A 24175-nucleotide genomic window follows, 5' to 3' on the forward strand; every position below is an offset into this window, starting at 1 on the left:
GTACTTTATTAATATATTGAAATTTGACATTGCATGTGTCAGGGAGTTTGTGAACAATGTTTGGTTCATTAAAATACTCACACCTTCAGAAGTATAGAAGATAAGTCAGGAAGGGTTGGAGCTACCGAGCTCAATTCCCACTCAAAGGCAGACAAGCAGTGGTTCTGAGGAATATGTAACCAGAAAGGACTCCCATAATTTAGGTTCTGTGATCATGTCAACTGGATCTCTTGATTACTGAGTATTGTGAAGTCATTCTGTAATATAATACAAGATTTCATTTTGTGGCATTAGGCAGAATTATAACAATATAAGCACGTATAATGTTATTGCATGCTTTGGATTTCTAGAGTATGGGTATTGGTTACTGTATTATAAAGTCCTTTTCTAAATGTCCTGAAGGGATGCTATAGTGTGTTCGTTATTTGAAATAGCTTTTTGCACATAAAAACTTACATGCTTTCCTCAATGGCTTGGGCCAGATTGTACCCAATTTTCATAGGAGGACAACAAGATTTGTGTTAAATATCCCCTATTCCTCTGCTATAGAAAGGGTGTAGGTGGTAGTTTTATTTTGTGGGGGTTTATATCCTAGACATTAAGTTAATATTTTTGTTTCAGCTCCAGATTATCTTGGATTTTTGATCCGACTTATTTCAGTCTCTAACTTGAATTATCCCTTTCTTTCTGAATGAACTATCATAAAAAACCTAATGTTTGTTTTCAAATTGGGAGACAGAGTTGGTGCAATTTCACTTTCAGCACTGTATGTGCTTATTTTACTGTACTCATAATTCGTATTGTTATTTCCTGACATATTGGGAAAATCAGACACTTGAATATAGCAATTAATAGTGAGGATGATCATCAAATTTGGAGATTCAGAGATGAATGGACTCAGATGCAGGGCTATAAAGATATCATGGCCTAATAATAGTTTTGAGGGCCCAATTAGGCTTGTTTTACAAAGCATCTATGAGAAATTCAAAGGCCTAATTCAAAAATTCTATTCCATTTCTCTCAAAATGTTGGCAATAGACTAAATCCATCATTTTTATCAGGAAAAAGTTAAAACAACCATCAAGTTACCTAATCATCAAACCCTCATTCTTTGCCAATTTTGGCTTGATCCAAGAGGCATTATTATAAGTGTCATTTCCAAATACCCCTTAAACATCTTCCAATAGATCGATATATTCTTCCCAAGCCATTAAATACCCAGCCACAATAACACTTGTTCAAAACTTAAAACTCATACCTCCTTTTGTGCTTGCAAACTACCAATAACTCACCTAGGGCTTCCTTAAACATGGGTAAACCACCATTTATTCACCCTGCTACCACCATAGTCTTTTAGATTGTCCCAAAATCCTTCAAACTAATGGTTTTTAGAATTTTCCAACAATTAATCATAACCTAAATTGCCAAATTAGTTCACAAATCCTCATTGGCAAGGGTTTCAGAACTAATTTCAGAAAAAATGCAATATCTCCCTCAATAGTTAATGAATTGTCCTCAAACCACCGCCATATTAAAGATAAATTTCTCTTTATCCAACGATATAAGTTTTAGATCATGGATCATCCATACAAAATTGTACAAAACGATGCAATCAGACTGTTACAGGAAGATCTGGAAATTGCAGCCACTAAAACATTCATAATTCCCTCAAAACTTAATGAAATTCACCCAAACTTGTTGCAAATGGAAGAAGAATCATTATTCTATCAAATAAAATTAGTCTCATTTCATCATCTAACAGTACATGGCCATATATGCCTTTAAAAAAGTGAGAAATTAGAAAATTTGCACAGGAAAAATTGCTTTATTCATGTGTAAGTTACAATACAACGTCTTCCATGTGACTTTATGACCTCGAGATTGCTTATTTGCCTTCATCTTCCTTCTGCTTGCTTTAGTCTAGACTTGAGCATTCTCATCCACATATTTGGAAGAAATAGACAAAGAGGAAGGGGATTAGTTGATAGAATATAATATTGATTGAGGAACATGAGTGCCGATACCCCATTTCTCAGCTGGTAAAATTATAGTGGGTCACACAGAGTTTTGAATTCTGTATGGAGTAAGAGCCTTGTAAGGTAAAGTTGCATCTATTATTACTTTTATGCTTGAGACAAGCAAACATGTAGCACAAAGTTTTCACCTTTCTCTTGCTCAAGCCAAACTTCATCACATTTTCATTACCTCCATCACTACATTGGCTACCTCCACCTTATCTAGCCCAATTTCCTTAGCTATTCACATCCTTAGTTGTGGTAGGTTAGGAGAGTACAAAAGTGATGGAGGGGGTATAGCCTTAAATTATGACTGCTGCTTTGTGGAGCAACTGTTATGAAGCTTCTTACATGTTGCAGAAGAAGAATCCAAATCAGCTGATGAAGGATGTATCATCTGTGTTTGACATTAAGGTGAGCAAACATGCTTTTTTAAACCACACAACTTGTTTACTGGAGTTATGTTTTGGTACATTGCATTCAGAAGCAAAATTGACAACTGAAAACCTTTCCTGCACCAGAAATAAATGCACTCATAATCTATCACTGGCTTCCATGTTCTATCGTTAACCTTAAGCCATATTTTTTTAGGAAGCCCTCTACCTAATCTATCTCCACCTAGATACTAGGCAAGGAAGACCATTTTGTTTTAGATTCAATTTAAAAAATTTGCCTAAAATGTTACCTATACCTTAGACTTGGAACAACCATCAATCCACAATTGTATAGATATATGGCAAGATTACCCATACTAGAAAATGATAGAAATGGCTCAATAATTGGGTTGAAACCTAGAAACCAAGTTTTGATGGGCCATGCTCTGGAATTTAAGATCTATCTTCTGCACAAGAAACTGAGTACTTGAGTTAATTACAGTTATAATAAAAAAGGCATGGAGAATAAAAAGACAATGAAGAATTAACAAAGTAGGATCTGTTAGATGTTATTATTATCATTTTTTTTCATTTCTGATTGTTGATTGCTGATTTCTTTGGAGAGTTTGTAAGCAATACTACTAGAGATTGGTTGGGCAGGCAAGAGGTATATGTATTGTGCATGTACATGTTTACATGGTGTGTGGCTTAGGGTTAATGCCATGGAATAGGCGTGTTTTATAGATGGGCCAAGGGATTACATTGATGTTGCAGATTAGTGCTGAAGATTGGTGCCACAAATCATGCTACTCAAATGTAACAAGGGTTACAATGTTCTTAGGAGATAATTGATGGAGTCTTTGAACAAATTTTTGTTGTTTCAAGGGATATGAAACTATTTTTGCACAGATTTTTGTGGTTTCAAGGGATACAATAATATTTCTGCACAATTTTTTGTTAAGCCTAGGTAAGAATGGGGTAATTGCATAAGAGGAAGGAATAATTTTGGGCATGGACAACATAGTCATCCTTGTGATAATAAATAATGTAGGGAGAATAAGAAGCAGATTAAGAGACAACAAAGAAAGATCTGGATATTCTTTTGAAAAAGTGCACTGTTTGGTGTTAGTATTATCATTTTCTATTTCTAATTGCTGATTATTGATTGCTTATTGGGGTTTGTAAGCAGTAATACTAGAGAGTGCTAGGACAGGTAGGTAGTATATACATTATGCATGTACATGTTTACATGGTATGTGGCTCAAGGTTAGTGACATGGAATGAGCGTATTGTATAGATGGGCCATGGGGTTGCATGTATGCTGCAACTTAGTGTTGACAGGAAGTCGTCTTGAAATGATTGGTGCCAGAAACTGTGTTGCTTATATGCAACAAGGGCTACAATATTCCTAGGGTATAATTAATGGTTTTTTTTTAAGAAGTTTTTGTGGCTTCAAGGGGTGTGCATACTATTTATGCACATATTTTCTTCAAGACTAGATAAGCATGGGGTGATTGCAAGAGAAAATAATATTTTTGGGCATGGACATGACGATCATCCTTGTAATAGTCAAAATGATTGCGAGAATAAGAATATGATGAACAAACAACAAAGCAAGATCAAGATCTTCTTTTGAGAAAGTGCATTGTTTGATGTTATTATTTTCGTTTTTTCATTTCTAATTGTTGATTGAGTTTGGGGGATTCATACACAATAGTACTAGAGATTCAAAAGGCATGCAGGTGGACAAGATCGTTGATCTCAGATCATTGTGTCCTCAGTTATTAAAGGGAATAACATTATTATTATAAGATCAGATTTATCAACAAGGTAGAGAATGACCTTGGAATCTTTGCAGTTGGCCACCATAATCTGCCTATTGCTCATCACCCACAACTAGATATTACTAGTTAAATTTTTATTTGGCTCATTAAAAGCCCTTGTGGGAATTAGAAATTACAAATTGTTTTCTTCTAGTAGACCTTAGAGGTGACCTTCTAGAGTACCTGATTGCCTTAATGTCCACCTTTCCATTCTGGACTACTTCTCGCCTGTGAGGAGTTCTTAGCTGTTGTTATTCCTTTCTCTTAGGTCTTTTGTTGTCTTGCTTTCACGTTCTTTATATAGATGTTGTTTGGTGTTCCCTCTACTGGTGCTTGCCCTTTGTACTGTTTCCAGTCCCTTAGACCCTCATTGGTCTCTTGTTGAACATTAATAAATTTATCTTATCTACAACCGCAGAAGTGTTGGTGGCAATCTAGCCATTTATTATAGTATATCATATGAATGAATTTTTCAGGAAAATAAGCTAATCATATCCTTCATATGGTGTGCTGAATATATGGTTGGATTAATGATGCAAAGGAAGCAATAATTTGGTCAACAAACTCACTCTACTACCCTCCTAGACAGAAGGATACATTTTTGGTGCCCAAGAATCTTAGATTCACAAAAACACATGGGTTGATTGAATCTTACATTTATCGACTTGAATAATGCTCTTCAAGAGAAGAATCATACACTTTATCATTGGTAAAATTCAATGCGGCTCATTTGATAACCCAACAATCCATCTACTCCTTGGTTAAACAACCCCTTACTCCTTGGCCTTGGCCTACTCCATTATTTCAAATGAATTTGGTTAACTCTCTCCATCTGTTATCCCTTTTTTTGTAATAACACCCTATGTTAATGAGGATACACTGATAAAGGTTTAAACTAGAATACATATATGAGGCTAACCATCAAATAAGACTTAATGTGTAAGGATCTTAACATTAGAGAAGATATTTTCATGAATAGTGGACATTTTTAATATTTAAATGGAGGACATGATAGCACTTGCATATCTCACTAAACAACTTTCATCTAGAAGCTTTGCTCAGATCTATCACTAATCCATGAGTGATTTATCTATTTCATGCTATAATATAAAATTCATACTTACTAGAATATGTTTCATGCTAAATATTTTAAGCTTAGGAACTAAGATGGTAAGTTGTTGTCTATTCTGTTTTGCATTTCACATTTAGAATCATCATATCATTAACTTAAAGTTCTCCAAAATAACACAATTTTCTTGGGATAAATCTATGTATTCTCTCAAATTATTTGTACAAATAATTTCATCTAAGAAAATACTCAATGGTGGAATAGAAATAGTTGTATGAAAAAATAAATATAAGAAACTTGTTATTAGTTGAAATAAAAGTCCAACTATTAGCAATATAGTTGTGCCTTCTAATTTCTATTTGTAAATGCATTAGAATTGCAAGTACGAGAGATAATAACATGAGGGACTTTAGTAGAACTATAAATGTTATAAAAAAAAGTAACAAAAATTAGAAGATTGTAGACAAATAAAAGATAAGCCTCTTAATATAGATAGATTAGTTTAACAATACTTATTGTAAGATAGTTATTCCCTGAACACATCCTTGTTGAAGATCTTCATTAAGACATTCTATCTCAGGGATCTTAATTGCAACCTCACTAGGATATGTCCCATGATGACTGGAATTACAAAGGATCTCATTCAAGATTCATAGCCAATCAATGCAAAATGGGACTCACATTTATTATACACATAAAAATGTTATAGATGTTTGGTATATAAACTCATTGATCTCCATAGGAACCAGATGTCACTTTTCTTTCCAACTTCAACAATCTTCTATCAACTTTAGAGTCATTAAATGGTTTGCTACCAACCTTTCAATTGGAGTTGATGATGTAGAAATCCTTGACCATGAATCCAATTGAATTAGTGAGAGGTATTACAAACACAAAATTTCATGTCATTGGAGATTTAAGTTGTGTCTTCATCAATGCAAACCATAATTGAAAACTAGTCCCAAATAAGAGTCTACGTGCTTAGCTATAAATCGTAAACATTTGGTTGATAGGAATATGCCCTCAATAAGAAAAGAATATTGTATAGTTTTGTACAGATGAAAATGTGAATGAAAATAATATCCTAATAGAATGTGGAGCATTAAGAAGACACCATTTAATGAAAACCAATATAGTGACCACTTCATGGTCAGAAGTAAAATGTTAAAGAGTGTTCCACAACCATTGTACAAGACATTGATGTATGTGAAAGATTGGTTGAGGTCAGCCCTGTTGCAATGAACATGTGATCTCTATGGACTAGCCTACAACAAATTATGCATTTTTGTGGAATATATGCACATGAATTTGTTGCAAAAGTAATTACTATGTTATTATATGCATGAGTGGCACAATGACATAATGAAAAAGTTCCTTGTTGTTGAGTTGTGGATTTTGATTTTAAATTTGAAGATGATATAAGTTTCATACAAACATTTATAGATAGACTCATGAGGTCTAGTTCAAACATGACAATGGTCATAGGCTAAAAACTAGATAGAAAGCCCATCTTGAGCTTCCACAAATGAGACATCAAATCAAAGCTACTTCCTCACATCATGGGGTCTAGTAATACTTGAATTTAATCACGATGTCAAAACCCAAGGATCCAAATTTGAACAAGATATAAGGTTTTAATTTTTTGCAAGGAAAATCACAAATGCCAAATTAGAGGCACGTCCTTATAGGTTTGTGTTTTCTCTAAGTTTAGTTGTAAGCTCAACATCGAAAGCTTAAAAAATTGAGAAATATGTAAGGTAAAAAGAACGAAATTCTTGTGTCTACTAAGCTTCCACATTGGAGTTTTTTTGAATGGTTGTTTGGCTTTTTTGTGACCTAAACACAATATACTCATTTTTTATCATTATTACTAAAATTCCTACTTCCATTTTTGCATCAATTTTTGCAATGTTATGTCTTCTCTACAAAATAAAATGGATATCTAGGGCACATGGTTTTGTTAAAACTCAAAGTTATCTTGAGAAAATTGTGTGAGTTATTTAGAACTTATTACTAGAGCTTTCCAATAAATTCTTATTAAATCTAATTTACTATATGTTAGCTTCACCACGTACTGTGATAATACCCTAATATGGGTTAATTCTAGATGATAGTGTAGAAACAATGTCACATGCATCAATGGATACATTAATATCAGTGCAAATACAAAATGGAAGAAAATCCTTCATATGCAGAAACAAATTATTTTTAGAATTGCAAAATCCATCTATCGAATTGGTATATCTTCTATCAAGAAAAAGCTCATTTCGAAACATTTAAACTACTAATTGTACACAGAAAAGAAAAAAAACCAATGCAAAATAAAAATACAAGCCCTATTATCTTACCGCTTTTTGGGCGATCTTGATGTAGAGATTACAGGAGGGGGAAAATATTGTTCAAACTCCCTTTGCAAACCATGTCCATCAGAAGTCACTATGTGAAGATCATGTTGGTCCTACTTGTTTAGTAGGTTTTGCAACAAGTTTTGAAAGCACCAGTTCATGAAATTTTAGTTTGAAATCTCTTGCGCTTCCTAAAAAAAAAATCTATACATCATCCTCTCGCCCTACTTTGCCTCTTACTGTGCAAATGTTGTCTTTTAAAATTAAGTAAATAATAATAGTTTCATTTCTTATAATAGTCAAAATTTTATCTATATATATATATATATATATATATAAAAGATAATATTTTAGTTTTTTTATTAAAAGAATAACATAAAATATCTTTATATATAGTAGTGATCAAGGACAATGTCTATAAGCATCCAAAATAATCTATTTATTATAATTATTAATTAGTCAACAATAAACATTAATTCATTAAAATTTGAAATATCATGTATAAAATTTCAATTAATTAATAATTATGGTAAATAAGTCACATTAGGTATTGTTATATAGACTATTAATGATGGCATCCTTTGAGAGGAGTACTCCTATTAGTTCATTAAAATTTGAAATATCATGTATAAAATTTTAACTAATTAATAATTATGGTAAATAAGTCATGCTAAGTATTGTTATATAGACTATCAATGATGGTATCCTCCTACTAGCAGGTTACTCTTTCATTCTAGCCAATATGAATAATTGTTAGGGACGCCTTTTCAAATTATATCATATTGTTTATAATGCATAGGATGGTTGTTTTCTACTTTAAACTACTTAAAAGATTACATGAAATTGGAGGCAAGTAATGGATTTTCTTTTATCATTCTTTGAAAAATATTTGATTAGTTGCTTTTTTCTTTAACTCTTTATATTGTTGTTTGTGTTTAATTAGTGTAACATTTGTTTAGGTAACAATTCTGTAAGGCTATTTAGATTGACATAGTTTTCAATTATTTAGTTGAGTTATGTGTTCACAATCAAAAATTTGAGAGAATATTTTATTGCGTCTGCAAAGAAAAACATAGTAAGGGAGCCAATTAGTTGCACTTTTAATAATGATATTTTGTAAGGTTCTTGCACCATATCCCCTTGAGGAAAGCTACTAAAATTTTACATTCTAGATCAAATGTGAAGCATGTAGTAGATGAAAATTAATCCACCCATTTATCGATATACCTCTTAGATGAAAATTGAATTAGTTCACAATATTGATCAAAGAGCCCAAAAATGGCGAATAAATCTCCCAAGCCATTTAACAAAGCATTTTGTGTCCTAGAAGATGCAAAATGATAACATGATTAGTATGAGAAAGAGAAGGTCCAAGGGCTATGAATGAGTTATGAAAAACTAAAATCAACCTAATTCATTAATAAATAAACCTTACAGAAAGGGAAGAGAGGAAGTGCAAATGACTAATTATCCAATTAGTTATTTGGCAGTCTATTTAGTCATTTATTTGGTAGTTTGTTTAGTTGTTTGTGTTTAGGCGACTAATTATTGGTAACTAATTATTTAATCACATATTTAGCCATTTATTTAGTAGTCTATTTAGTCACTTATATTTGATTGATTTTTTGGTTTAACTTGGTGATCAGGTTAGTCACTTATTTAGTTACCTATAGTCACAAACTACAAAGAAATAGTGGAATGTGATTAGTTTTAGTCATGTGACTAAATTTTTTAGTGGTGTGACTAAAAGTTTGTCATATCACTACTACATTTGGACTTGAATTGTGATGGTAGGTCATCGCAATTGAGACGTCCTACTGTTGCCTAAACGATAGAACCAAAAATTGCTTCCCGTTAGACAGGCATTACACTTTTTACATCGTTGATTGCAACGACAAGCTCGTTCGTTGCAAGTATGATGCCAAAATCTATTGCAATTTGATGGAAGCCAAGGCCAAAAAGTCGCCATCACATTGTCAGTTGCGACAGGAGACCGTTACAATTGATATTGCGACGACAACGATATGCGACAACAGTTTTGTGGGTAAGGTTGACTTTCTGTTGTGTTTATCTGTCACACTTGCGATAGATATGCAAGGGCAATGCTCTTAGTCTAACAACATTCCATCGAACGTGTTGTCGCAATTGTAAAAAATTGCTGATATATGAAAAAAATGTTTGTTCTTCTTTGTTAGAAATACATTTTACTACGCTGATCACACATGTACGCTGTTTAGCATAGGTCATGCAGTTTCCTCTTTGGCCCCTCTCATGAAGATTGTGTTTGACATTCTTCTAAGTTGTCTGATTGATACTACTTCTACTTAAGCATTTCATAGATAGTGTTGCATTTCTATTTCCTTTTTATATTACTATAGATAAGAAGCAAAACATCATGATTATTTCTCCATGCACACTAAAAAATAATCACGACATTCGGCTTCTTATCTATAGTAATATAAAAAGGAAATGGAAATGCTACACTATTTATGAAACACTTGAGCATAAGCATTATCAATCATATAACTTAGAAGAATGTCAAACACAATCTCCATGAGAGGGGCTGAAGAGGAAGCTACATGACTTGTGCTAAACAACGTACACGTGTGATCAACATAGTAAAATCTATTGCTAACAAAGAAGAACAAACATTTTTAAAAAAATGTTCTAAATAATGTATACTAACATATTGCAAGTATGATCTTAAAATTAATCATGCTTAATAACTCACAATATTATGTAGAAGATTGCATGATTCAAGATCCCGTTATGATTGTTCGAGTTGCTTCTATCACGGTTCGAGGTCCTTTTGTTGTTGTTGATGGTGTCATCAGCGCTCCACTCCTTGGTCCTTGCAATGTCATGTCCACTCTACCTATTGGTATTTCAATGGGGGATGTGTGTCTTCCTTGCTCATCTCTTTCTTGGAGGTTCCTCTTTCTCATATGGTTTTAGTCACAACTTCTATTGGTGTGGTTGTCCCTGTGGTTACTAATATTTGAACTTTGCAAGCATGTATATTTCATCTTTGAATTAGTATGTTGTGACAAGGCTCATTGAATCGAATACAGATTAAACTAATATTCAATAGAGGTTAATTGAAATTAGATCACAAAAATTAATCAGAATGCAATACTCTTATTTCAGTACTTAACCAATGGAGAAAGTGGTATCAATCGTTGTGTTAGTGAACAGATTGTCCTTTGAGAAAGTATGTGCAAATCTGACCCTGAATGCCCAAATGAAAGAACAAATCGACACCAACAGTTGGCTAGGTTATTATTAGATTAATAACCTTCCTCTGAATTTTAGCAGGTATAGCTCCCCGTGCAAGATTTACAATGAATTAATTATAGGTACTTTTGACTAGAAAGCACGAAAGGATAACAAGCATCTATCCGTAAACACAGAATAGATGCGAAACCTAAGAACTAAAAAGAAAGGAAACAGAATAAAACAGATTACACAAAGTTAATCTGCCATACACTACATTACATAATGTAAACGAAAATGTATCTTCCATCCTCTTGAGAGAATTAAAACAATTAGAGCTTCAAAAGACGTTTTGAAAAGATGGTGCAACAAGAAAACAACAATGTTGAAACGTAATTCAGAGAAAATTGAAAATGACGCAAAGTTCATGATCAGTGGAAGGAAAATACACCATAATCAAAGTTCTGATGTAATTAACCTCCAACCTCCCTTTCCTGACTGCAAAAGATCGCAAAGTATCTTGTACACATTACAACCAAATCACTATTTCAAGAAAGACGAAAACTTCTTTCACAATGTTACATCAATCATTAAAATCCTATGTCTAAATCAGACACACTGTTTTGGAAAAGAGAAATAACCCATGCTCTGCCTCTCACAGCCTCTCAAGAAAAATGGAATAATTTGCAGAATCTCCTTCCCTTTTGGAGCACAAAGTCTATAGTCGGAAGTAGGAAGAATGGAACCCTTGTTGTCTTTGATGTTGGCATATTTAACTTGTTCTTTCTTGTGGCTTTTCAGTTTCCTAACTGAATCTTGAAATTGGCTCTCTTTGTGGTTGCTCTCGTTCACATCTTTTTTTTCTTCTCATTTATGTTTTGATAACCTTATAAAACATTGATGTAAACATTTTATAAGAATAGTTTGACATATTAAATGAGACTTGGATGAGTGGCACATTATTATATTATTCCAATATGAAAATACTTTTGATTCTGGGCGGATTTGAAATAACTCTGTCAGAAACAATGGGTCTCGGTGCGGGATGCATAACTATTTATCCCATCGTTGGATCTTGCTGAATTTTGGATATGTTATCCAAATCCTAGTTCTCCACATTCTCACCCAGGCGATTTTGAAAATAATTCCTAAGTCAAAAGTTATAGATCTCTGTTTGAGCGTCTATATGACTGTCAGAAAATCCGACTTGCTGAACTTGATCCAAAAAGCAAGCTTCTCTTCATATAGAATTAAATCCCAAAATGAAGTCCGATTGCCTTTCATCTTTTCCCTTTTTATGAATGGATCATCTTTAATTAAATACCACCACGTTTATAATCTGACAATAGTAACACTAAACACCTAAACTGAATTCTGAATCCATGAAACTTCCTATGAAGGCTGATATTGCATATAATAGTTTTTGCACTTTGGAAGTCCTGCAGTTGAATCCATCAAACCAAGTCTTCATCTTGATATGCACTTTTGCATCTTTTGAATTGTTGGGCTGACTGAAACTGAATTATGAATTTTGGCAAAATTTTGAACTTTGCTGAGCTAGCCATTCTGCATTTCAAATTGCCTTGAACTATCGAACCACTTTGAACTACTTCGAACTTCAGTTTGAAGTCGTTCAAAAACTTTGAACTTGAAGTTTTACTTCGATTGTATTGAACCTGTAGAATGGGTTATCTAAACCATTGAACCATTTTGAACTACTTTGAACTAAGGTTCAAAGTGATTAAAAAAAAAAAACTCCAAGTTTTAAAACCATGCTCATATTGGTTACTAATAGGGGCTCTAACTGCGGGACTGATTTTGATACAAAATCAGAGAACTCTAGCAATCTCTGGGAAAAGAACAATGCTTTACCATTGGGAAAATAGAGTCAAGAAGAAGATCGAGAGCTGCTTGCAGAGAGGGTGGAGGGGAGCAGGGCAAAACCAGTAAACCAAAACCAACAACAAACACTTAAACTACCAGCAAGCACGAGGCTTGCACATTATTCCAACTACACTACGCACAACAAAAAATTATTTACAATATTTACGAAGGTAGGAGGGAAACCTACCTTGAGAACCTGAAGAAAGAAAAGAGATCACGTGAAACCATTTACCGACTGGGAGAAGTAAGAACCTTTCCAAAACAACAGATCATACTTTAATGGAACAACTCCAAATTGGTGCTTGCTAAAAACCTCCTCAATACGAGACTTCAAGTTGAATACATTAAGAATGTTCGCCAAGAATTTCTTCCCAAACAACCAAATCATGTCATACACTTGTATTCTTTCTCGGTCTTTTTGCACATCTTCTTTTAAATGGTCCTCAATTTCAAATTGAAAGTGATGATGTCTAGAAATATCATCGAGGAAGGCTACATTCTCTTTGAAATAAATGTTCTCAAGATCGTCATCTTTTACACAACCCCCGATATAATGACATGCTTCATCAAAGCAAGATGTTTTATTAAGCACAAAATCTGCTTTTACAGGAATACTTACTTCACTTTGTGAAAGAAATACCTCACCATTGCGCCCACCAAGCATCCCATCAACCTTTTCATTTATCAAGCCATCTTGGTGTTCAAAATCACTTCCACATTCAGGAATTTTCACAGCGAGGACATCTTTTCTGATAGCTAATCTTTCCCGTGACTGTGACATCTCATATTCATGGTTATTTTTCTGTTTCATCCCAACATTCACATTGTAAAAAGAACTTTCAGAATGAGATAAATCTTTATCATCAGCATCTGTCATCTTACTGTCAACACAAGCTCCAAAAGAAGAATATGATATGACTTCATTATCACATATGATAGATTCCTTAATTTTCTGATTACAAACTTCAGAATGCAAAGAATCATTTTTATCATTAGGACCATTTGAATCTAGATGACATTCCGTACCTATGAATTTAAGAGGTCTAGCCTTCGGGCTGAAGAAAGATTGTGATAAAACCTTATCATCTGAATTTACGAGTTCTTTAGCATTGTTTTTCTTCTCCTCATCATTTTCAATATATGGGCAGCAAAATCCTGTCATCTTTAAAGCATCACCTTCAGCGAACAAGGATTTTTTGAAATCTTCATTGTTAAAAACAGTTAGGTTCTGAAAAAGAGAAACATTAGGAGTAGATTTGGTTTCTACTAGAACATACTTCTTCTTTGTAACTTCCTCCTCAATGCAATGTTGCTGACCACAAAAGTATTCTTTCATTGGGGGAGTCTTTACATATTTCATACCACTAAGAATTAAGGCATCATCTAACCTGATCGCTTCTTTTTGCACACCTACCAAATTTTGCACTCCAAGGTGTTGTAACCAAAACTTGACTTCAACATTCATAGCAACAATAAAGAAGATAACCTGATTACTTTCATTTGGTTGGTGGGCTAGAGGAATTTTACAGACAGTCCAATTAAATCTATCAATGAACTCCCTTACAGATTCATCTTCTTTCATTTGAATTTGAAGAAGATTTACCAATAATTGATGGGAATTAATTGTGGGCTGAAATCTCTCAAGGAATCTCTCTTCAAGATCATCCCAACTTGTAATACATCCATCTTGCAAATGCTGAAACCATTATGTTGCTTTTCCCACGAGGCTTTGAACAAACAATCTGACAAACACATCTTCTTCCTGTACACCAAGAATCCCGCATGCAACAGTAACTGCTTTGATATGATTAGCTGTATCTTGTGTTTTGTCTCCATGGAACTTGGGAAGGTATTCCCATGACCTTTTAGGTAAGGTTGAATAACGGGCCAGGGCAAAGGATCCTATCTGAGCACCCCATGGCTGCATTGCAATTGCCGCCATAACACATGCTGAAACCCCACAACCAAAGATTCAACAGGTTCAAAATGTAGAGTCGCCAATCTCCTGCACACTGAGATAATCACAAAATTGAGGAAGCAATTGTTAGGCAATGATCTTTGTTTTCGATTCCCCAGTAGAGTCGCCAAAAATTTGTTAGTGAACAGATTGTCCTTCGAGAAAGTACGTGCAAATCTGACTTTGAATGCCCAAATGAAAGAACAAATCGACACCAACAGTTGGATAGGTTATTATTAGATTAATAACCTTCCTCTGAATTTTATAAGGTACAGCTCCCCGTGCAAGATTTACAATGAATTAATTATAGGTACTTTTGACCAGAAAGCATGAAAGGATAACAAGCATCTATCCGTAAACACAGAATAGACACGAAACCTAAGAACTAAAAAGAAAGGAAACAGAATAAAACAGATTACACAAAGTTAATCTACCGTACACTGCATTACATAATGTAAACAAAAATGTATCTTCCATCCTCTTGAGAGCATTAAAAAAATTAGAGCTTTAAAAGATGTTTTGAAAAGATGGTGCAACAAGAAAACAACGATGTTGAAATGTAATTCAGAGAAAATTGAAAATGACGCAAAGTTCATGATCAATGGAAGGAAAATACACCATAATCAAAGTTTTGATGTAATTAACCTCTAGCCTCCCTTCCTTGACTGCAAAAGATCGCAAAGTATCTTGTACACATTACAACCAAATCACTATTTTAAGAAAGACAAACTTCTTTCACAATGTTACATCAACCATTAAAATCCTATCTCTAAATCAGACACACAGTTCTGGAAAAGAGAAATAACCCATGCTCTGCCTCTCACAGTCTCTCAAGAAAAATGGAATAATTTGCAGAATCTCCTTCCCTTCTGGAGCACAAAGTCTACAGTCGGAAGCAAGAAGAATGGAACCCTTGTTGTCTTTGATGTTGGCATAGTTAATCTGTTCTTTCTTGTGGCTTTTCAGTTTCCTAACTAAATCTTGAAATTGGCTCTCTTTGTGGTTGCTCCCATTCACATCTTTTTTTTTCTCTCATTTATGTTTTGATAACCTTATAAAACATTGATGTAAATTTTTTATAAGAATAATTTGACATATTAAATGAGACTTGGACAAGTGGCACATTATTATATTATTCCAATATGAAAATACTTTTGATTCTGGGCAGATTTGAAATAACTTTGTTAGAAACAATGGGTCTCGATGTGGGATGCATAACTATTTATCCCACTATTGGATCTTGCTGAATTTTGGATATGTTATCCAAATCCTAGTTCTCCACATTCTCACCAAGGAAATTTTGAAAATAATGCCTAAGTCCAAAGTTATAGATCTTTGTTTGAGGGTCTATATGATTGTCAGAAAATTTGACTTGCTGAACTTGATCCAAAAAGCAAGCTTCTCTTCATATTTAGAGTTAAATCCCAAAATGAGGTCCGATTGCCTTTCATCTTTTCCCTTTTTATGAATGGATCATCTTTAATTAACTACCACCACGTTTATAATCTGACAATAGTAACACTAAACACCTAAACTGAATTCTGAATCCATGAAACTTCCTATGAAGGCTGATATTGCATATAATAGTTTTTGCACTTTGGAAGTCCTGCAGTTGAATCCATCAAACCAAGTCTTCATCTTGATATGCACTTTTGCATCTTTTGAATTGTTGGGCTGACTGAAACTGAGTTATGAATTTTGGCAAAATTTTAAACTTTGCTGAGCTAGCCATTCTGCATTTCAAATTGCCTTGAACTATCGAACCACTTTGAATTACTTCAAACTTCAGTTCGAAGTGGTTCAAAAACTCTAAACTTGAAGTTTTACTTCGATTGTATTGAACCTACAGAATGGGTTATCCGAACCATTGAACCATTTCAAACTATTTTGAACTAAGGTTCAAAGTGATTCAAAAACACAAACTCCAAGTTTTAAAACCATGCTCATATTGGTTACTAACACGTTGCCATTGCATCTTTGTTCAAAATCCTCCCCTTCTCATCCACCATGCAAACACAAGGTGTTTTATAGCCAACAATGGAATATATCTCGAAGTGTTTGTGAGGAAGGCCACTCAATCTAGTGCATAGGAAGACATGTCTTCCCACGCTGACAAGCATTTTAGGCCGTTTTGTTCTAATTTTTTAGTGCTACATAAAATTGAAAAGCTTCCAGTCTCAAAAACAACAGATAATTGATGATACAAAGAGGAAGTCTGGGAGTTGTCAGGTGTATAATTTAGGATTCTGATGGGCAACTTAGATGGTAATGATTTATGATAGCTACCAACGTATATGATTTTCATGTCTTTTGAAGTAAACTATAGCTGTTACAAGTTCTTCCCTAATGTTTCCAATTTTTCATGAGTATACTCATGATTTATTGAATTGATGATGAAGACGAGGGGAGTTTTTGGTTGGAGCAATGACGAATGGAAAGGGCATTGATGAGCATCAAGTAGATATTCTACCTCATCAATATTTCTAATCATCCTGACAAATCTAATCTTTCCAAACAACTAAGATTGCCAAAACAACCTAAAAGTTTTCTTAAACTATCACACTTTGAAAGATCTAGATATTTCAGTGCTTCAAGGAAATGGTAATCACTGCACAATTCCTCAAGTTTATTGATAATTTTAAGGTTTATAGTGAGCCAAGTTTCTCGAATCCTAGAGACAGCCTTAAAACCTCTTGCAATTACTTAGTTTTAATGTTTTTAGTCCTAACAGGTAGTGAAAGTCGTTACACAGTTCTTCTAAGCTCTCACACCCTGCTATGTCTAAACGAAGATGCCTAATTTTAGTGATCCCATGGATTCTACATTTGATGAATTTGAGAACATTTAAATTTGGAAGGTTCTGCAATGACAATTATGCAGGTTATTTCACAACTCATCATTACTAAAGAGAAAAGTGGGAATCTATTAGCAAAGATAAATTGTAGATTTATGAAGGCTTCTATGGACGGATTTATGACTATATAGAGGACTATGCTTTCTCTATGGACAAATTTATGAGTATATAGAGGACTATGGAAGGACTATAAATTGTGAAATTATAAATGTTACCTTCTTTCTCCATTAAGCATTGCATGTCATATAGACTTTACGATCCTTTGCTTCCTCCCTGTACTATTATTCAACATAAATAAATGAGTTTGACTATGGCATCCTTCTGCATTTACTAAAACCAAGAGATTCACATAGTTAGTTGTCATGCAATCATCAGTTAATGTTGAGCTTCACTTGGTGTTAAGAATAGTTTAATATTTTCTACTAATCAGGGCCAACTACATGAAGGTGGAAGCTCATTTTCCCCCACCGCCCCTCCCCCCACCCCCTAACATCTACATTACCTATTAACATCTAAAATTCATTCATTATATTAATAAAATATAATATTTATGAATTATCACCTGATAACATTCATTATCACATTAGTTTCATTAGAACATTCACATTAACATTGAAACATAAGATTCATTAGAACACTCAATAGAACACAAATAAAACATCTATACATAAACATCAATCATTATCAAATAAGTTACATAAATGTGTTACATAAGTTCACATGAATCATTTCTTTTTTCTTTTTTTTGTCATTCCCTATATTGTTGCAGAGGCATATTCATGTTGTCATTGATATTTCTTCTCACTTGTGGACATGCACCAGTTGTACTTTGCAAAGGTTGGTCTTCTGCAATAACAAAATAAAATGATTAAATTTAAAAAAATTGAGACTTAAAAGATTTTAAAGAACATTGTAGCACTCTTTATCTTGTCCAACCACATCATCTTTCCCACCTGCTGGCTTGGACTTAACATGCTCATCAGGAACTACCTCTACACCCCTGCAACTGCAATACAAGATGTTTTCTTAATCCCAATACATTATAGTTATATATGTATTGCTATACAAAATTCAAATAAAAAATGTTTGCTTGTATTAATAATTCAAAAATTAAAAATTGAATAGAAAATATTTACTTGTATATAAATTAATATTATTCTTCATCCATCTCATCATCAGGATCATCATTGTCGTCAACATTGTGACCACCACTATCTTGGTCATTATCGTCATCATCATCGTTGTCATCATCATCATCATCAACATCATCATCATCATCATCATCATCCTCCTCCTCATCATCATCGTGATCTATAGAAGCATCATCATTGTGATCAGTAGCAACATCATTTGCTTTAAGAGCATCATCGACTAACTCTCGATCATGATCCACTTCTTCCTCTTCCTCGGTATCTTCTTCTTCCATCACATTATACTTTATCGACATTCCCCTTGGATGATGTCTAACAACAAATGACCAACTAGGTTTATGTGGAACATCTAAGTAAAATACCTGCTCACATTGGCCAGGAAGAACATAGGGCTCATCCCCAATTGGCTCAAACAACCTTGTATTAATCATTAGAAATCTATTCTCATGCTTAATAACAATTCTATCAAGATCATTTTGTCTGAGTCGTAGTCTGTACCATTCGATGTTGAAGATAATTAATTTGAAAGAATTAAAGTCACAGTCAAGTATATCAACCAAAATGTCATAGTATTGATTCTGAGATTGTTGAGGATGTAAGTCATTTCTAGATGAAATATTGGTTACCTGAAAGATTGTACTTATCCTAGAATGACAAAGTTTCTTTGTGTCATATAAATCTTTCATGCCAAATTTATAACTCACATAACATAGTCTTGTGGCATTTCACCTACAATAATGTCAAGCATGTATAAATTATTCCATCATGAGTTCAAAAACATATAGTTGATTAAAAAACTTATAAGTACTTGGAGATCTCTTAAGCCATATGCTAAATCTATTTCCTTTTGTGTAACATTGGGATCTCCATTAAAATGAATTTTTTTGACCAATGAAGACACAGATTTCCATTTTAATCCATGATCATAATGTTGACATTGTTCAATCCACACTATCATCCAACCTTTGATTGTTTGCAATAAACAAATGTATTGCATCCCACTCTTTAGTAGCTGTACAAAAGTAAATATATGACTTAGAACATATTTGTTTTGAAGATTAAGAATTAAACTACAATAACATCTCATAATCTATTACCTTTCATTTTCTTAAATCTATCTTTCCCCACCAAGTACTCCCCTTTGAATTTTTTAATGGAGTTGAGATCCCAAATGCAATCTATATGGGTCTTAGCATAAATATTAGGAAGATATTGAGTAACGTACACCATTATCTGGTATGCCAGATACCCATCAATCATAGAACCCTCAAGACATGCTCTTTGTCGAACCAAACCATTCAAAAATTTCAAGTGTCTCTTAACCATCCACATTGACCTACGTTGTACGGGTCCACACAATTCAATCTCCTCAACTTGGTTTATGAGATAGTGTCCTTCTCCATTGAAAAAAGTTGAAGGTAAACACTTTTGCATTTCACACATTAGTAGAGGAATTGTTTTCTTCCAATATTTTATATCTTCTTTATGGATTTCTTTAGATGGAAACCACCTACAAGGGATTCAAGACACAAAAACATATAAATACGAGACTTTACAATATATTACTCATCTGATATATTGAACAAATATGATTTCTTAACTCATGTATTTTTCAAAATCATTAATCACTTGTTTGATATTATTGTCAAAGTTATTTGGGAGTGATAGGGGTAGCACATACTACAACAATTGTCAACTAGTCATTTCATTCATTTCTAACATAATACAATAAAAATTGAATGCAATTTCACAAATATATTGTAAATACAAAAGACTGTGACTTACCTTTGTAAAGTTAAGTCAATCATGCATTTTTAGCCATGGGCTAAATTCACTTTTATTTGATATGACATTTTTATATAGGAAACAAATCCTATAGGAAATCTTATTTTTCGTATGACTTCTTTTATGGCATTACTTTGTTACTTCGTTAATAACGGCCAAGGAAGGGAAATTGCATTAATATGGTCTCCATTGTTATTTGATTCAATGATATTTTTTATTGCCTGATTGGAATCATGAATGTCACTACAAATTTTGGCATGTTTGTCACACATTCTATCCAATATTTTCCACAGTGTCTCTATTATATTCTTTCCAATATGCATGGTATCAAACAAATGCACAATTTGTAGCTGCTCGTAGTAGGACAACCTATTAAATTGTTTGGGATAACATTTTAGTCCCTTTGAAAGGTGGTCAGTATTGATGCCTTGACAAGTTTGAATTCTACTATATTCCAATTGCCACAGATGAGGTGTCATTCTTCATCGCTTTGATGTAGTCTCTTCTGTCCCATTGAAAAGATACTTTTTGGCACTTTGATACTTATGTTTTGTGTGGAGAAAGTGCCTATTCTCATCAAACACCTACTTTCTTAAACTTTTGGAATGACGAGATTTCATCTTTAGACCACATATTGGACATGCAAGTTTTCTCTTTCTTTGAAGACCTACAAGATAATGATACAATTAGATTAAATATGTCCATTTTTGGAATTAGTATTATCACATACAACTAGATTTTAGCATAACATATCACAGAAATGTTTCAACCCTAGGGAATCATGAATTGTCCACACAAGTATTACATGGAATTGAAATTTTTTTTGTCCAATTGATCTAGAGATATCATGCATAGTGAAATTGTTAGTGTAAATAATTAATTATTACACTTAAGTTTACTTAGGAATATGCATAGACATATGAGTTGTCTTATTGACAACACAAGAGTCAACTTTTTGAGCACATGGTGTCTACAACATCTCTTTATGAGATACACCTATGTAGACTTATCCTCTCATCATCGCATAAACTCTTGTGCTCAATGGAGGATAATCCACCTTTGGTAGACATGTGCTGAGTTGTAATCCTTATCTCTTGTGTGACTTCTAGTCATTCTAGTTGCCTTTATGTACAAAGCACTTCTAGTGTGTATTCATATCATATCCACTTATCTCATATCTAATCATCAAATATCCATTATCATTTGATTGTCATTAGTCTCTCTTGTGCTATCTATTGAGCTTCTTGATCTTGGTGTTGAATTATTTCCTTAGGAAAATTCTTACATAGTATTAGAGTTATATCAAATTCTTACATGGTATCAGAGCCATGGGAGCTTTATTGCATAGCCATTGGAGAGCTTTTTTTTAAGGTCAAAATTGGAGTTTGCTAGTGCAAATCAGATATTGACATCACATTCAAAAGGTCAAAAAACTCCCAAATCGACTTTTGTTTCATCAAAATTGAACATCTGAGGTGAAATCTAGAGTTGTTTGATTTTTGGAGGTGCAACAACGGTGATTCAGGGACAATAATTACAAAGGTGATTTTCAAACAACGATATCTCCCTCATACAGACTCCTTTTTTCGAGAAAGTTTTTTTTGTTTTGGAGTAGAATTTCATGATCTACACATTGGTGCACGATATTTGAGATCTTTGTTCCTAAATTTTTTTACAAATCACATATCTCAATTTTTGCAACTTTAAAGGCTTAGTTTGGGCTCATTCGAACACATAATTAGGTGCTTTATTTTTTGAAAGTGCATATTTTTTGTCCACTTTCCAAATCTGGCATCAGTTTGGAGTAATTTTGAGTAGACATAGTACTTTCAAATATTGGTCTCATTTTGGCCTATTGGCACTTGTAATTAATTAGAACTTTGATAGGTTTTTTGTCTTATCTTGTTGAGTCTGATATAGCTTCATATTTGTTGTTGTAACTAGCAAAATCAGAAGTCCACTTAGACCCTAAATTGGCAAGTGGCCCATTGTAATCACACTAAATATAAAGTGCCAAATCATACATTAGAGGCAGTTCCTTGATTTGTTTTTGCATTTTGGGGGTGCATATATTATTTGATACATGGAGTCATGTCACAAATGTCAGTTTGGTTTAAGATTCAAGTTGACAAAAAGGAACTATAGAAAATGGAGTGCTTTGATGATTGATCATCTAAGAGAACATAAGGGAGTATTTCCTTATCTATGTTTCAAAGAATTGCCTTCTTCTATTGATCGAATGGTTCTTAGAATGACTTTTCAAGCTATTTTTATAAATATCAGTATGGATTGTTTTGATATCCTTAGAAAGGCAAGTAATCCATATGAACTTTGGATGTGTCCTTGGAAAGCATATGGAGATCCACAAGTCCCTCCATTCCCAGAGGAAATTATCCCTCCAATCACTCTGGTAAATAGTACCTACAACTCCAGTGGAGATCATACCTCCTGATGCTCTTGTTGCTTCTACTGATCTAGTTCTAGACACAGATGCTCTTGATTCAATACAATAGGAAACACCATGTCTTCCTATTTCAACTTCATGGGATGACTTCCTTCCAGACATTGCAGTGTTGTTTATGGAGTCTTACATTGAAGATGTGGGAGACATTATTGATGACATCCATCTTCTCTTTGTTGACGATAATTCTTCTTCACTTGTTGCGAGGGAACACTCTGGCCCTCAACCACTTGATCTTTCTTTTGACACTGACATGATTGTGGACACTTCTTTTCAACAGTTGGAGGACTCTTTTACTTCAAAGGAGACATATCAGTCTTTGGAGATTGTATTCCAGTTTCCTCAGACATCATATATTTTGAGGATTCTATATCCTTAAATGCTGAACCATCCACAGGCATTCGAATAATGTCATCTCGAATTCTATTGCATGCATGGTAATCCATAAATTGTACCAACTTACTGCGCATGAATAATCAGTTAAGATGCAAAATAATGGGGATGTAATGAAGAACCTTATGAGGCACCTTTTTTGTCACTTGATCATCTCAATAACTACTCGTATGGCATTTAGGGTATTATGTTGTATTTTTGTGTTCTCTATGATAAATTACATGATCTTTAGGACAAGCATCTTTTGATTGATACTCCATTCCAATATGTTTCATAGTGGCATATAATTCTTGATATGAGTGAGGGAGAACATTTGATGGTGGTAGAAAATAGTCACCTATCAATCTACAAAAAAAAATATCAGTCATTCATATAAAGAATCTTAATGGTACATATTTCACCTTTTATAGACTATAATGACATATATCACAAACCTTAGCATATGTGACATTTTTATATTGGATAAACTATTCATAATCTTCAAATTCACCAAAAATAATACAACAGATAGAAGAATTGATTGGTGTCCTTCGTAAAGGGTCGTGTTTTCCTTCTCAAGTAGAGGTATATCATGGACAGCCTCAATGTCATCCTCATCATCATCATCATCATCATCAACAAAAGAACCAATACCAGATGTGTCATGGATCAATGCATTCGTACCATCATCTTCAAAAAAAAATTCTGACACATGATCATCATCTTCCATGGGATCATGATCTTCTCCTTCAATACTCACGACTCCATGTTCCTCCATATTCACACCTCTATGTTCCTCTGAGATGTGTTGGTCCATATCATGCATTACCCTAGGGAGATCGACCTATATAAAATGATGATAATCAAACCCT

The 24175-nt window shown here is 33.6% G+C and overlaps 1 protein-coding gene and 1 long non-coding RNA gene across 2 annotated transcripts in view; one reads left to right on the top strand and one right to left on the bottom strand.

Moving 5' to 3' along the window:
* The window catches only part of LOC149563207 (uncharacterized), a 100693-nt gene extending 100017 nt beyond the window's left edge, over window positions 1-676 (top strand). The window contains exon 5 of the long non-coding RNA XR_016364027.1: window positions 43-676. This is a non-coding gene — a long non-coding RNA (uncharacterized LOC149563207). The remainder of the gene's footprint in view (window positions 1-42) is intronic.
* Window positions 1-7855, bottom strand: part of LOC149563208 (uncharacterized) — a 39210-nt gene extending 31355 nt beyond the window's left edge. Inside the window, exon 1 of the mRNA XM_089826578.1 lies at window positions 7630-7855. The gene's annotated coding sequence lies outside the window, so the exon portion shown is untranslated. The remainder of the gene's footprint in view (window positions 1-7629) is intronic.
* Between the last annotated feature and the right edge of the window lie 16320 nt (window positions 7856-24175).

This window comes from Cupressus sempervirens, chromosome 4, assembly GCF_028749045.1.
Source record: "Cupressus sempervirens isolate cs-2001-9-10 chromosome 4, ASM2874904v1, whole genome shotgun sequence".
Lineage (NCBI taxonomy): Eukaryota > Viridiplantae > Streptophyta > Pinopsida > Cupressales > Cupressaceae > Cupressus > Cupressus sempervirens.